We start from the raw sequence: 13,280 nt of genomic DNA on the forward strand, positions 1-13,280 counted from the left end.
GGCCTGAGGAAAAGGCTGAAATGGGTGCATGATTGTTTAAGAGCAGGCAGTAAAACGCAGCGTGTTGGTTAAGGCAGGAAGAGGCCCCCCATCATCATCACAAGGGCGTCCCCATTATAAAGGTTGGACTACTGTCCTTGTTCTTCCACTCCCACAGCACAATGTGCAGGTATAGTGTCTCCTAAAAATTAGCCTAAGGCTGGAGTCACACTAACCTGCGCAAAATACGGTCAGTATTTTACAGGCATAATACGGATGAATGACCCCTAAACAGTGCTCCGTATGTCATCCGTAATCAAGGTGTGGTCGCGTATTTTGCACATGTCGGCATCCGTATGTAATCCGTATGGCGAGATTTTCTCGCAGGCTTGCAAAATGGACATATAATGGAGCCCTATGACAGTTTTAATAAAGAAATGAAAGAATAGATATAGACACATAGAATGCGTGTATATATATATATATATGTGTATTCTATGTGTATATATCTATTCTTTCTTTCTTTATTAAACCTGTCAGTGTGAGTTTACTGTATCGCGCACTGAATTGCCGGCGTTTCTAAAAGACACCGGGTGCGTATTTCTCGCAAGTCACACGTGTGGTCCGTGTGTAATGCGTATTTTTTGCGCACCCATAGACTTGCATTGGCGTACTACGGGCGTAGTACGCTGACAATCGCAGCATGCTGCGAGTGGCACGGAGCGTAGGATACTGAGGAGAAATATACGGCTGGTGCGAGGGACCCCATAGAGAATCATTTGTCCGTGTGTAATGCGTGCTTTTTGCGCCTCTCACTCTCCCGTATTCCTCGCCAGTGTGACCCCGGCCTAAGGGGTTGGATCATGATTGATATAGGAAGGAGGCCTCAAGGGCCAGACAATTATGAAGCTAGTAGTTCCAGTGTCCAGGCATAGACAACATTAGAAAGAATAGGAGGTCTCATCACAAGTGCCTCCAATGGGAAATATTAATGAATGGAACATTGTTTCTAGCTTGTTGACCATGGGGTACATGTGGCAGAGGCAGGAGTAGGGTTAAGAAGATGGAAAGGGGTTTGTATGGGAAGGGATGGATGTGATCACCAGTAGCATAAAAGAACGTTTTGGGTAACTTTAGGTTGGGATACTGTCATCTGGAGGGCTTAAAAGCTGTGGTGAAATCCAGTCCTTGTTAAATTTTATCTGAGTCAGCCTGTCTGCATTCTCTGTAGTGTACCGTGTGCGTGTATCTGTGATGATTGCCCCAGCGGCACTGAAAACACGCTCTGACATCACACTAGCAGCAGGGCAGGCCAGCACCTCCAAGGCATAGAAGAAGAGGTCTGGCCAACTGTGCAGCTTGGATACCCAGTAATTAAACGGTACTGAAGCATCAGGAAGGATGCAGGTATGGTCACTTAGATAGTCGTTGATCATGTTGTTCAACTTCTCCCTCCTTGATATTGTTACTGTTGCAGCTAGTCCTTGGTGATGAGCCAGTTTATTGAAGATGGCCCAGTTTGTGGACATTTTACCACCACCTCTTTTGGACCTGCTTGGCGTATCTCTCTCCATTAATGCATGCTGTTGCAAAGAGCTGTTACCTCTGTTACCAGCTGTGTCTGAGTGTGATGTCATGAAATGATCGTCAACGACCCTCTTGAAGGATTCAACTGTGAAACCCCTTGGTGACTGCAACAGTAGCAAAGGAAATTTGTCCTTGTACTGTGGGTCGAGAAAGGTTGTCAACCAGTATAGGTTGCTGTTGAAAATGTGGATCACACAAGTGTCTTGGCACAGACAGACATGAACTGTGCCATGTGTGCCAAGCTGCAAAGAGGCAAATGTTCTGTGGCCCCAGAAGGAGGACCAATATCCATCCTCTCCTCCCACTGACTCTCCTCCACCTCCTCCTCTCCAGCCACCCATGCTTGACAGACATGAAGCTGGGGTTGGGATTCCCCTCAGTAGCATGAGGGGTCCCCTCGGTACCACAGAAAAAGATATCCTCTCCCTCCTCGTTTTCCTCCTCATCTTCATCACCCAATCTTGCCTCATGATATTGGCTGGGCTGGGTAGGATCACACAGTGTGGAATCTTGCTCCATACCCAACTGATGGGCACTCAAAGATTCCATGCAGCGATTCTTTCAACGTACATAGTATAGGGATGGTAATGCTGATAGTAGCCTGATCACCGCTAACGAGGTTGGGGCAGTACTCAAAGTTATCAAGCCCCTCACAAATGTCAGCGATCCACACCCACTCGACAGTTGTTATGTGCGTTGCCTGAGTCACAGTCTGATGGGTATGTTTAAGCTTGTATTCAGCAAGTGCCCTCTGCTGCTCACTAATCCTTGCCAACATATATGTTGAATTCCCCCGTGTGGGCAGGTCGCAAATGAGTCGGTGATTTGGCAAATTAAATTGCTTTTGAAGCGCTGCAAGATTGGTAACAGCGGTAGAGGAATGGCAGAAATGGCCGCAAATACAGCACACCTTCTCAAGTAGGTATGGCAAGTCGGTATGTTTTGATAAATTTCTGAATCACTAGGTTCAGCACGTGAGCCATGCATGGCACGTGTACCAGCTTCCCTAGCTTTAAAGCCACCACCAGGTTACGCCCATTATCACAGACAACCAGACCGGGTTCGAATTGCAGTGGGGAGAGCCACTGATAGGTCTGTTGTTTTATTCCTTGCCACAGCTCTGCTGCAGTGTGTGGTGTTTGACCTAAACAGATCAGCTTCAGCAGAGCGTGTTGCCAATCCTCTGCTGCACAGCTCTCAACTTGGGAGTGATGTGGAGGGTAATTCAGCATAGGAAGAGGGGAGACAGCATGTATATGATGAGGCGGAAACCATGGTTGATGTTGGGCCCGCTATTCGTGGCGTGGGTAGGATATGTGATGTTCCAGTTTGCGACTTTGTCCTACCCTCCACCAGGTTGAGCCAGTGTGCCGTGACAGAGATGTATCGTCCCTAGCCACAAGTACTTGTCCACGTGTCTGTTGTAAGGTGGACCTTCCTGGTTACAGCGTTGGTGAGAGCACGCTTTAGATTGTTTAACACATGCTGGTGTAACGCGGAGACGGCACTCCGGGAAAAATAGTGCCGGCTGGGAACCGAGTATCGTGGGGCAGCCACAGCCAACTGATCACGGAAAGACTGTGTCCCCACAAGCCTAAATGGCAACATCTCCACGGCTAGCAACTTGGCAATGTGCGCATTTAGTATTTGTGCTTGTGGGTGCGTGGGTTGGTATTTACGCTTCCTTTCATAGATCTGGGACACAGACAACTGGACGCTTGGCTGGGACAAACAAGTGAATGGGATTGTTGTGTCCTGTGTCTCTGCAATCGCAGCTTGTGAGCAAGAGGCATGAGCATCTGCTTCCTGGCCAGCAGATTGGGAAGGGCAGATCACAGGCGACATGGCAGTGGTTTGACCCGCAGACACCGATTTGGTACCCTATTGTTCCGCCCACCAACTAGGGTGCTTGGCTGCTATGTGTTTCTTCATACTAGTGGTGCTTTGGTTGCCTTTGCCCTGGCCTCTGCTCAGCTTCATATGGCATATGCTACAGATGACAATGTTTGGTTCAGAAGGACTATCCGAAAAAAAATTCCAGACAGAGGATTAACGCCCCCTTGCCTTGACTTGGGGCACAGAGAGATTGCTCTTGGCAACAGTTGGACTCTTCACACTCTGCTCAAACCAGTAGCTCTTGGTGCCTTTGCTGGTGCTACGTATCCACCTTCTTCCTCTGTGCTGCTGTGCTGGCTATGCGTGCCAACGATCCAGGTCGGATCAGTGGACTCATCATCGACCACCTCGTCGTCCATGTCATCCTCCTTCCGTGTTGATATTGTCGGCTGGCCAGATGGCAACTGTGTCTCATCATCATCAGCCTCCACCTCTTGAGCCGGTATATCACGTGGCTGAAAGTGGCTTTCTTCTGGCCATATATTTTCAAATGTTTGGCCATGAACAGACGATACCTCCTCATGTTCCTCTTCAATGTTGCACGTTGAGAGGCCAGAGGCAACCAAAGGATCATATGTACGAACAGATCATCAGAGTGGCCAAGCTTGGGGTCAAATGTTTCCTGTGACTGCTGAAGGGGGGAGGAAGTAGGAACAGGTTGAGAATTGGATGACCCAGCTTTCTGTGTATTGACAGTAGACTGTGTAGTAGTGGAATATTGGGTGCTACTAGAAAATTTCGTTGATCCCTTATCTGCCATCCAAGACCGTATCTCCTCTTGCTCTTTTCGCTTCCAGACACGTTTACGTTTCAGACCAGGAATTTTTGCCTGGAACATAGATGCATCAACCTTCTTCAGTCTCCCAGACTCAGTGCCTTGTCGGGTACCACTGACAACCCCACGTCTATGTCCCTGTCCCTTCACAACAGGCTTTTTGGGAACTTGGGTTTTTTGTGACATACAGTCATATGTAAAAGTTTGGGCACCCCTATTAATGTTAACCTTTTTTCTTTATAACAATTTTGGTTTTTGCAACAGCTATTTCAGTTTCATATATCTAATAACTGATGGACTCAGTTATATTTCTGGATTCAAATGAGGTTTATTGTACTAACAGAAAATGTGCAATCTGCATTTAAACAAAATTTGACCAGTGCAAAAGTATGGGCACCCTTATCATTTTCTTGATTTGAACACTCCCAACTATTTTTTACTGACTTCCTCAAGCACTAAATTGGTTTTGTAACCTCATTGAGCTTTGAACTTCATAGCCAGGTGTATCAAATCATGAGAAAAGGTATTTCAAGTGGCCACTTGCAAGTAGTTCTCCTATTTGATTCTCCTATAAAGAGTGGCATCATGGGCTCCTCAAAACAACTCTCAAATGATCTGAAAACAAAGATTATTCAACATAGCTTTTCAGGGGAAGGATACAAAAAGTTGTCTCAGAGATTTAACCTGTCAGTTTCCACTGTGAGGAACATAGTAAGGAAATGGAAGAACACAGGTACAGTTCTTGTTAAGCCCAGAAGTGGCAGGCCAAGAAAAATATCAGAAAGGCAGAGAAGAATGGTGAGAACAGTCAAGGACAATCCACAGACCACCTCCAAAGACCTGCAGCATCATCTTGCTGCAGATGGTGTCACTGTGCATCGGTCAACAATACAGCGCATGCATAACGCCTTTTTGTATGACCAAACAACTCAATCTTTGTTTCATCAGTCCACAGGACCTTCTTCCAAAATGTAACTGGCTTGTCCAAATGTGCTTTTGCAGACCTCAGGCGACTCTGTTTGTGGCGTGCTTGCAGAAACAGCTTCTTTCGCATCACTCTCCCATACAGCTTCTCCTTGTGCAAAGTGCGCTGTATTGTTGACCGATGCACAGTGACACCATCTGCAGCAAGATGATGCTGCAGGTCTTTGGAGGTGGTCTGTGGATTGTCCTTGACTGTTCTCACCATTCTTCTTCTCTGCCTTTCTGATATTTTTCTTGGCCTGCCACTTCTAGGCTTAACAAGAACTGTACCTGTGTTCTTCCATTTCCTTACTATGTTCCTCACAGTGGAAACTGACTGGTTACATCTCTGAGACAGCTTTTTGTATCCTTCCCCTGAAAAGCTATGTTGTTTTCAGATCATTTGAGAGTTGTTTTGAGGAGCCCATGATGCCACTCTTCATAGGAGAATCAAATAGGAGAACTACTTGCAAGTGGCCACTTTAAATACCTTTTCTCATGATTTGATACACCTGGCTATGAAGTGCAAAGCTCAATGAGGTTACAAAACCAATTTAGTGCTTCAGGAAGTCAGTAAAAAATAGTTAGGAGTGTTCAAATCAAGAAAATGATAAGGGTGCCCATACTTTTGCACCGGTCAAATTTTGTTTAAATGCAGATTGCACATTTTCTGTTAGTACAATAAACCTCATTTGAATCCAGAAATATAACTGAGTCCATCAGTTATTAGATATATGAAACTGAAATAGCTGTTGCAAAAACCAAAATTGTTATAAAGAAAAAAGGTTAACATTAATAGGGGTGCCCAAACTTTTACATATGACTGTAGTTGCAGATGCAGATATTGGGGAACAAGGAGCAGTTAGTGCTTTGTGGAAGGTAGCACTACAGCCTAGTACTGCTTTGTGTTTTATTAACAGCACCGCAAGGGCAAAAAAATTGGCCTGAGGTTAAAGCTCAAGATTTCGCTCGCCAGTCACCACAGAAGACAGCGGTGCTGGCTGCTTCTCAGTTGTGCAGTACCGTGCGTGTTATTCGGTGTGCAAACAGCACCGCAAGGGCAAACAAATTGGCCTGCAAGGGTAAATGTGACCCCAAAAATAGCTGGGAAAACTGTCACTACTCCCTGACCTTATTAAGGTACTATGTATGTACTGTAACGCTCCTGCCTGTCTCCCTGCACTACAGTCACCTACTACTAAAATACTCCAGGTAGCTCTCACAAGAGCATTTGTGTTTTTGAGATGATTTATGGATGATTTACAAAAGCACCACTCTCCCTAGCAGCTGCTCACACTCTCCCTATGCTAGCACCAGCTGTGTTCTGGATGCAATGTGCAGAAAATGGCGGCGGCAGGGCTTATATAGAGCCTATGAGTCATAGACTATGACTGATCTATGACGCTGCGCGGCCAGCCAGTCATGGTAATGCCACAACCAAGAAGGCTGCAGCATTACTGTGATTGGCTAACATGCTGAGCGGGAGACCCGAATATTGTGAGGTGAGTAGTGAAATACTCGCTATGTACCGAGTACTGCGAGTACCGCATTACTCGCCAAGTACCGAATACTCGCGAGTATACTCGCTCATCCCTAGCGGCCGCACATACATATATGGACGATATGGACATTAAAATAGGAAAAAACCCTCAAATACACGTGTGATTTATAAATATTAAAAATTGATCAATGGCCTATCACCTGTAACCAACGTCATAGTTCACAGAAACATAGACATAGTTCTGGTTTCAACCATAAGAAAAAAATAGTCAATTTTTAATCTTAATTTTCAGCCATATGTCTGTTTTTATACATTAGCAGTTATTAAAATATACAAGAACAATTTTCTAGAATTGTGATATGTGTAAAAATCAGACGCTATACAATTGATCCGTTTGTTGTTTTTTGCGCATCCATATATTTGAATAGGTAACTCTCATCCAAGATAAGGGAGAAACTAGCTCATGCTGCAGTTTTTTTCCACCACAGATTTGATCTGTGAAAAAAAGACGCTAATCTGAACAGCCCTATTGAATAACAATGGTTTGAGCGCAAAGGGACAGCTCAAAGACAATAAATATCATGGTCCAGTCTCGGACTGGCCCCCGGGGAACAGGTAAATTTCCCGGTAGGCCCCTGTGGAGGAGTAAATCACTTATTCCCCAACATGAGCAGTAGTTGACTCATTTGATTCACTTTGTACACATCAGGGCAACATCTCATCACTCATGTAACAAACTACCCAGCTTATTATTCTATAGAAGCAGAGGCAAAGTTGTGAAAGAGGGTAATGTAATATTTGCATGTAACTGAACAGTGGGCCCCCAGAGACTGTTACTGGGGGTCTTTGCCCTCCCACTCTCACACTGCTATGGCATGAGTATTCCCGACTGATTCTGTGCACTTATCTGACCATGTAGATCAGGAAAAGTACCTGGAGTCTTTCACAATGGGGTGCAGAGTGTACATTAATGAGAAAAAAATGAACTTCTATGAATTTACCAAATGGCTGCAATGAAACCACTAGTGAAAAATTTAAAGAGGTCTGAATACTTTCTGTATCCACTGTATATCATTGATAGATCAAGCATTATTAATCCCCGAATAGTTCTAAACTTGAGGGAACAATAAGGTTTAGTACCCATACCAGAGATAGGCGGGAGTTAATACACAGTATGAGGACTGTCGTAGGAAAAATGTGCACTTCATCGGTGTGTCTCTACCCATCCAATATCTTCCTGCTGGTCTGACGCCAGCCCTGAGTCATACTTTATTCCCGAATTTGGGTATTGTGCCCGCCAATTTAAGTGGAGGTTCAGCAAACATATTTTATTCTGTTGGGAAAAAATCTTTTTTTTTGACTGATCAATTCATAGTCTGCCTGCAAAAAATGACATCTGAACATGTCCATAGGCTATATAGTCTGTAATGGGCATGTTATAGTCAAAGCGAGACACGAACGGTCATACGCGTCTCCCTTATAAAGAAACCGGTTATGTCCTTTGTAATGAAAAAAAGTGTTTTATCGTTCATAGAACTTTATAGGCGCCAAGGTGCAGGGTTAATGCATAGCATAGAATATAGCGTCAGTATCAGATATAAGCTAGGGAAAGTGCAGTTGTGGGCACAATAGATTCAGGAAGTAGCAAGTACGGTAAGTTGCACAGGTTTAGGAACAGTTAAATGGGTTAGCCGCTATTTGGACAACCCCTTCTGCAACTAAATGTTTGGCCCCAATAAAATAATAAAACCTATACTCACCTCCCGTGCTGGCTCTGACACTCGCCCTCCCTGGGGCTCTTGTGCGACGTTGTAACACATGAGCCCGGCGCCCAATCTACGCTGGCGTCACTGTCCCCGCATACGTACGGATGGAACATTAAGAGGAAGTCTGGGCTGCAGCTGATCCCTGGCTTCCCCTTCATGTTCAATCCATACGAAGGCGGGAACGGTGACGCCAGCGCTGATTGGGTTCCGGGGTCACGTGTCACAACATCGCATGAGAGCCCTGGGGAGAGCAAGTGCCAGCGCCGCAACAGGAGGTAAGTGTTGGGTTTTTTATCGGGGCCAAACATTAGTTTAAGAAGGGGTTGTCCTAGTAGTGGACAACCCTTTTAAAGGTTTGGGAATAGCCCAGCCAATGAGGGGAAAAGGTTATAATAAAGGGAGCCCACTCGCTACAGAGTCCAATATAAACTTATCACTCTCACCCAACAAAGCGCTCCACAGTTATGCACCCCACTACATCTCCTCCCTCGTCTCAGTCTACTACCCTTCCTGCGCCCTCTGTTTTGCTAATGACCTAAGATAAACATAATAATCTGAACCTTCCACTCCCGTCTCCAAGACTTCTCAAGTGCTGCGCCAATTCTTTGGAATGCACTACCCAGGACAATAAGAATAATTCCCAATACCTACAGTTTTAAGCATGGCCTAAAAACGCATTTCTGTAGACTGGTCTATTGCCTCAACTCACTTATGCAACTATTCCCATTTTGCCCTTACAACATTTTCTTCCAAATTAGGACCCTCATAGCATCTGTTCTCACCCTCCACGCACTTCATAGCCCTCTGTGTCTGTTCTTTACACATACTGACTAGTGACTCGATCATGCAGTGTTATGTGAACACCCTATTACATTGATGGCTGGACCGTGCAACACAAGCAATTGTCACCATCCACCCTTCGTGTCTCCCCTTTTCCTCATAGATTGTAAGCTTGGGAGCAGGGCCCTCACTCCTGGTATCTGCTGTTTGTGATTATTGTTATGCTGTAATGTCTTTATTGTCTGTACAAGTCCCCTCTAAAATGTAAAGTGCTGCCGAATATGTCGGCGCTATAGAAATAAAATGATTATTTCATTAGCGCTACTTAATTTTGCAGCGTCTTGTTAACCCTCTCCCAACTTTGAGATATGTTGCTGCCATCAATTTCTAAATTACCGTAGTTAATTTCTTTTCAAATGAAATTGCAAAACGTCTAGCTTTACACTTCTGATCTGTGTTGTATGTTCTGTTGTCAATATATTATGGCTAGAAGAGATTTCTAACTCCTTGTATTCTTGTTTTCTTTACAATTTACACAGCATCTGAACTTTTTTGGTATTGGTGTTGTACAATGGGGAATATGGTATTTAAGATGGGCCAGGGCTATGGAGTCGGAGCTCATTTTGGTGGAGTTGGAGTCGGTATAAAATGGACCGACTCAGACTCCTAAAATATATAATAAATTGGGTACAGTAATTCAATGCAGAATGTGCTGAATATTTTTTCATAGGAAATTGGGAAAGTTATGAAATGCCCTATAAATGGCTGTTCTATTCCTGATCTAAGGCTACATTCACACACAGCGTTTTTGCTGTGTTTTTTGTGGATACGTTTTTCAGCTGCAAAAGCAGATCAGCTTTTTAAAAAAACCGCATCACCTGAAAGGTTTTTGAGCTCATAGATAATGTTTTCAATATCAAAAGCAGATTAGAAATCTGCTCTATCTATCTATATATCCATTTATCCATATCTGTCTCCATATCATATCTGTACCAAAAAGAATGAAAGCCAGGTAGCACACAGACTAACACTTCCTGCCAGGCAAAGGAGGAGGAAAGAGCGTCTCAAACATCATTAACAAGATATTTTGTAAGTGACAAAGTTACTGTAACAATGACAGCAGATATGTCTAAAAGACAGCTCAGACAGCTTGCTGTGAAGGACGGTGTACCATTATCATTATTTGCACGACCAGCTTTTACAGCTCTTAATGGAGAAATGGCCCCCAAACTTGGTGTTTCTCTGGAAAGAGAAAGTATTAGAAAATTAGTGATTGAAGAAGCCCTTAAACAAAAGGAAGATCTTAAAAAGACTCTAAAAAGATGCTTCATGTTTCTTAAAATGGATGCCTGCACACGTCACAGAGTGAACTATTTTGCCATCAATATTCGATAGGTTTGTGACAACAAAAATTGTTACCAACATGCTGGCAGTAAAAGATACTAAAGCTCATCACAGCAGCCAGTTTCTCCAGGCCTTAGTGGAAAAAGTTCTGCAAAATTACAAACTCAAAAAAGAACAGGTTCTTGCTATTGTAACGGACAATGCTTCAAACATAAGTACAATTACACTGATGAATGAGAGTAATGAACAACAGCTAGAGGAACATTTAGGATTCAGTATGTTTGAGATGGAAGGCCACAGTGCTGTTCATGTAACTGAGGAACAGATATTACTACAGAAGAAGAGCAAAATTATACTGTAGAAATAGATGATCTTGTTGAAGCTGCTTGAAAACACTTTCCTATTCATCACATGTGCTGTGTTGTGCACACGCTGCAGCTGGCAATAAGAGACAGTCTGCAAGAGGGACATGCTGGAAATCTGATTGGAAAAGTGAGGAAATTGGTTATTGCCGCCAGAACCCCTAAAATTGATTCCATCTTGAAGAGACGTGCTGGGAAAGGGAAATTGTTGATCAACTAAAACCGTTTCTTATAGATATGGCGAACCCTCAGGTAACCCTAAATGAAGGTCAATGGACACAGGTGGCTGAATTGAAGGAATTGCTTAATCACCCATTTACTGTGACTAAAAAATTACAAGCTGAGGATTTAACTCCTGGCATTTTCATGAGGGAGTGGAAGAACTTGCTATTTTGCTGTTTAATCGCAGATGGCATTTCTGCTTCAATGAAACGTAGAGAGACACAGCTATTGGAAAATAAAATTTTTCTGGAAGCTGTTTATGTGGACCCAAGTCATCGTATATTGCTTGATGATCAACAGCTTACTAAAGGAAAAGAAGCTCTGACTGAGGTAGCAGTTAGGAAGAGTGGCCTACAGGAGGACTGCCAGGCGCAAGAGGACTCGGGTCCTGACAGTGCTACTGCTGCCATATCTTCATCCTCATCAGATGAGGAGTTTGACTTTGACAAGTATTTGGATGACATGGAGCTGGCAAAGAGTTGCTGCAAGGAAAAAGATTTCACTCTGTCTCCTATAGCAAGCAGATTGACCATATTTCAGTAAAATGTTTCACTTGTTCTCAAAGAAAAATTCAACCGTTCATCAAAACTGACTGTGCATGAGGCAATTCCTTTATACTTGGAAATTGTTAGAGATGTTGCCCATGTGGTTACGACTTTGCCTCCAACCCAAGTTAGTGTAGAGAGGTTGTTCTCTGGCCTTAAAATTATTAGGTCAGATTTGAGGTCATCTATGAAGGAGGATCCGATGGAATCAATTTTATTTCTTAGAACAAATTCATAGACTGCACAAATGTTATTTAGTATGTTTTTTTTTAAACTGTTTTTTGCCACTTACATAGTTTATTACATAGTGATATATATACTGTATATATATATGTAATCGATATTACATAGTGTATTACATGTTTACAATTTATTACAGTTTTTTGTGTTCTAAAGTTGTATTCCAATAAATATGTTCTTTCTAAATATCTTGATTATTGTATCATAAAAATGATTTAATGTCTGATGCTCACATTGTACTACAATACATTTTTCACTTAAATATAAGTAATATATGTGGGAGTCGGAGTCATGGAGTCGGTGTAAGGGAAATTGAGGAGTCGGAGTCGCAGGTTTGGCTTACTGACTCCACAGCCCTCTGACTAGTGGACATCCCCTTTAATGTAGAAATGCTAAGTGAACAAGGTCTTTGAGCTGTATTCACATCTGCGTTTGGGAAGGCCATTTGTCGCTTCCGTTTTAGGAACAAACGGAATTCAAAACAGACCCATTGCATAACTGACGCAACAGAAGCAGAAGGGCTACATTGATTATTATGGGGAATGACTGGGTTCCATTAAGTGCCAGTTTTTAGAATGGAGAACGTTCTGACAAACGGACAAATAATGGAACACAGATCCTCAAAAATCAATGGGGTCCTTCCGCTTCTGTTGGCATCACTTATGCAATGGATCTGTTTTGGACATGAATTCCATTTGTCTCTTCATAAAACAGAGCTGACAAATAGACTTCCCAAACACAAGTGTGAATAAAGCCTAAGAACAGTATCGTCACATGAATAAAATAAAAATAACATTCTGAGGACTATCACTCCCTATAGGACTCAAAGAACATTGCTAAATGGTGCCAACATCATAAACTTGGGAATGTAGCCTTCTGTACGTCTGAATTTCCAAAGGATAAGTATTCAGGTATAATGGAATGGAGGATCATTTGCCCTTCTATAATGAGCATCACTTCCAGCAGTAGATCCGCCATTATATGTACTATAAAACGCAACTGTAGCCATCAATAGTGTGCATCGATGGATCAGCATCATGACTGCTTACCAGACCACTGTCCGTAAAATGTTAGATCCACCATTGACTAACTTCTTTCGAATGGAATGGCCGCCTTGTAGGGATTTTTCAGAAGTCATCAAAGATTAGGCAATGTTACCAGATGGAGAAATAAGCATTATTACTTACACCATGAATCCCAATGGTGCTGCTGTCGTGGTCCCAGTCAGTACTAGACAAGATAACATCCTATCCACCACATAACCACTGCAGCCAAGGGTGGGACATGGCCGCTACATGACCGATGAAGACCTCCAGAGCT

Source organism: Dendrobates tinctorius, unplaced genomic scaffold, assembly GCF_039654945.1.
Source record: "Dendrobates tinctorius isolate UK_male_01 unplaced genomic scaffold, ASM3965494v1 ptg000103l, whole genome shotgun sequence".
NCBI lineage: Eukaryota > Metazoa > Chordata > Amphibia > Anura > Dendrobatidae > Dendrobates > Dendrobates tinctorius.